Source organism: Schistocerca gregaria, unplaced genomic scaffold, assembly GCF_023897955.1.
Source record: "Schistocerca gregaria isolate iqSchGreg1 unplaced genomic scaffold, iqSchGreg1.2 ptg000257l, whole genome shotgun sequence".
NCBI lineage: Eukaryota > Metazoa > Arthropoda > Insecta > Orthoptera > Acrididae > Schistocerca > Schistocerca gregaria.
Window position 1 is genome coordinate 260639 of NW_026061763.1, and position 3819 is coordinate 264457.

Sequence of the window (3819 nt, forward strand, 5' to 3'; positions counted from 1 at the left end):
AGTACAATTCAAGTTTTAGGTATCGATTATTGACTTATTACCCTTCTTTGGTGGCTTGGACATAAGCTAGGACCTTAAGATTCTGCGTGAAAGGAGGAATAGCAGCCGAGTTCAACGGGAGAATGTGAAAAGTGTTCATATGTAGTAAAAACCTGAGAAATCCGTCCCTTATTGTCATTTGTTATCGAATCGACTTAAAGCCAGATCGTCACATTGGCCGCTCTTCACTCTGAAACGGTTACATTTATCGTGTGCAAAGCTATGTCGCGTGCTGCGATATGCGGAGATACTAAAAGCACCATAGTTGAACACAGATGAAGCTTCTAAGATGATGTAATAGCCAGTAAGAAGTAGTACAATTCAAGTTTTAGGTATCGATTATTGACTTATTACCCTTCTTTGGTGGCTTGGACATAAGCTAGGACCTTAAGATTCTGCGTGAAAGGAGGAATAGCAGCCGAGATCAACGGGAGAATGTGAAAAGTGTTCATATGTAGTAAAAACCTGACAAATCCGTCCCTTATTGTCATTTGTTATCGAATCGACTTAAAGCCAGATCGTCACATTGGCCGCTCTTCTCTCTGAAACGGTTGTACTTATCGTCTGCAAAGCTATGTCGCGTGCTGCGGTATGCGGAGACACTAGAAGCACCATAGTAGAACACAGATGAAGCTTCTAAGTTGATGTAATACCCAGTAAGAAGTAGTACAATTCAAGTTTTAGTTATCGATTATTGACTTATTACACTTCTTTGGTGGCTTGGACATAAGCTGGGACCTTACGATTCTGCATGAAAGGAGGAATAGCAGCCGAGTTCAACGGGAGAATGTGAAAAGTGTTCATATGTAATAAAAACCTGAGAAATCCGTCCCTTTTTGTCATTTGTTATCGAATCGATTTAAAGCCAGATCGTTACATTGGACGCTCTTCTCTCTGATACGGTTGTACTTATCGTCTGCAAAGCTATGTCACGTGCTGCGATATGCGGAGACACTAAAAGCACCATAGTATAACACAGATGAAGCTTCTAAGTTGATGTAATAGCCAGTAAGAAGTAGTACAATTCAAGTTTTAGGTATCGATTATTGACTTATTACCCTTCTTTGGTGGCTTGGACATAAGCTAGGACCTTAAGATTCTGCATGAAAGGAGGAATAGCAGCCGAGTTCAACGGGAGAATGTGAAAAGTGTTTATATGTAGTATAAACCTGAGAAATCCGACCCTTTTTGTCATTTGTTATCGAATCGACTTAAAGCGAGATCGTCACATTGGCCGCTCTTCACTCTGAAACGGTTACATTTATCGTGTGCAAAGCTATGTCGCGTGCTGCGATATGCGGAGACACTAAAAGCACCATAATAGAACACAGATGAGGGTTCTAAGTTGATTTAATAGATAATAAGAAGTAGTACAATTCAAGTTTTAGGTATCGAATATTGACTCTTGAACAGTCTTTGGTGCCTTGGACATGAGCTAGGAACTTAAGATTTTGCATGAAAGGAGTACTAGCAGCCGCGTTGCACAGGAGAATGTAAAAAGTGTTCATATGTAGTAAAACCCTGAGAAATCCGTCCGATTTCGTCATTTGTTATCGAATCGACTTAAAACCAGATCGCCACATTGGCCGCTCTTCTCCCTGAAACGGTTGTACTTATCGTCTGCAACGCTATGTCGCGTGCTGCGGTATGTGGAGACACTAAAAGCACCATTGTAGAACACAGATGAAGCTTCTAAGTTGATGTAATAGCCAGTAGAAAGTAGTACAATTCAAGATTTAGTTATCGATTATTGACTTATTACCCTTCTTTGGTGGCTTGGACATGAGCTATGACCTTAAGATTCTGCATGAAAGGAGGACTAGCAGCCAAGTTGAATGGGAGAATGTGAAAAGTGTTCATATGTAGTAAAAACCTGAGAAATCCGCCCCTTTTTTGTCATTTGTTATCGAATCGATTTAAAGCCACATCGTCACAATGGCCGCTCCTCTCTCTGTAACGGTTGTACTTATCGTCTGCAAAGCTATGTCGCGTGCTGCGGTATGCGGAGACACTACAAGCGCCATAGTAGAACACAGATGATGCTTCCAAGTTGATGTAACAGCCAGTAAGAGGTAGTACAATTCAAGTTTTAGGTATCGATTATTGACTTTTAAGCTGGCTTTGGTGACTTGGACATGAGCTAGGACCTTAACATTCTGCATGAAAGGAGGACTAGCAGCCGAGTTGGACGGGAGAATGTGTAAAGTGTTCATACGTAGTAAAAACCTGAGAAATCCGTCCGTTTTCGTCATTTGTTATCAAATCGACTTAAAGCGAGATCGCCACATTGGCCGCTTTTCCCTCTGAAACGGTTACATTTATCGTGTGCAAAGCTATGTCGCGTGCTGCGATATGCGGAGACACGAAAAGCACCATAGTAGAACACAGATGAAGCTGCTAAGTTTATGTAACAGCCAGTAAGGCGTAGTACAATTCAAGTTTTAGGTATCGATTATTGACTTTTTACCCTTCTTTGGCACCTTGGACAAGAGCTAGGAACATAAGATTTTGCATGAAAGGAGGACTAGCAGCCGCGTTGCACGGGAGAATGTGAAAAGTGTTCATATGTTGTAAAAACCTGAGAAATCTGTCCGTTTTAGTCATTTGTTATCGAATCGACTTAAAGCCAGATCGTCACATTGGCCGCTCTTCTCTCTGAAACAGTTGTACTTATCGTCTGCAATACTATGTCGCGTGCTGCGGTATGCGGAGACACTAAATGCACCATAGTAGAACACAGATGAAGCTTCTAAGTTGATGTAATAGCTAGTAAGAAGTAGTACAATTCTACTTTTAGGTATCGATTATTGACTTTTTAACCTTCTTTGGTGCCTTGGACATGTCCTAGGAACTTAAGATTTTGCATGAAATGAGAACTAGCAGCCGCGTTGCACGGGAGAATGTGAAAAGTGTTGATATGTAGTAAAAACCTGAGAAATCCGTCTTTATTCGTCATTTGTTATCGAATCGACTTAAAGCCAGATCGCCACATTGGCCGCACTTCTGTCGGAAACGGTTACATTCATCGTCTGCAAAGTTATGTCGCTTGCTGCGGTATGCGGAGACACTAAAAGCACCATAGTAGAACAGAGATGAACCTTCTAAGGTGATGTAATAGTCAGTTAGACGTAGTACAATTCACGTTTTAGGTATCGATTATTGACTTTTTACCCTTCTTTGGTGCCTTGGACATGAGCTAGGACCTTAAGATTCTGCATGAAAGGAAGACTAGCAGCCCCGTTTCAAGGGAGAATGTGAAATGTGTTCATATGTAGTAAAAACCTGAGAAATCCGTCCCTTTTTGTCATTTGTTATCGAATCGACTTATAGCCAGATCGTCACATTGGCCGCTCTTCTCTCTGAAATTGTTGTACTTATCGTCTGCAAAGCTATGTCGCGTGCTGCGGTATGCGGAGACACTAAAAGCACCATAGTGGAACACAGATGAAGCTTCTAAGTTGATGTAATAGCTAGTAAGAAGTAGTACAATTCAAGTTTTAGTTATCGATTATTGACTTATTACCCTTCTTTGGTGACTTGGACATAAGCTAGGACCTTAAGATTCTGCATGAAAGGAGGAATAGCAGCCGAGTTCAACGGGAGAATGTGAAAAGTGTTCATATGTAATAAAAACCTGAGAAATCCGTCCCTTTTTGTCATTTGTTATCGAATCGATTTAAAGCCAGATCGTTACATTGGACCCTCTTCTCTCTGAAACGGTTGTACTTATCGTCTGCAAAGCTATGTCGCGTGCTGCGGTATGCGGAGACACTAAAAGCA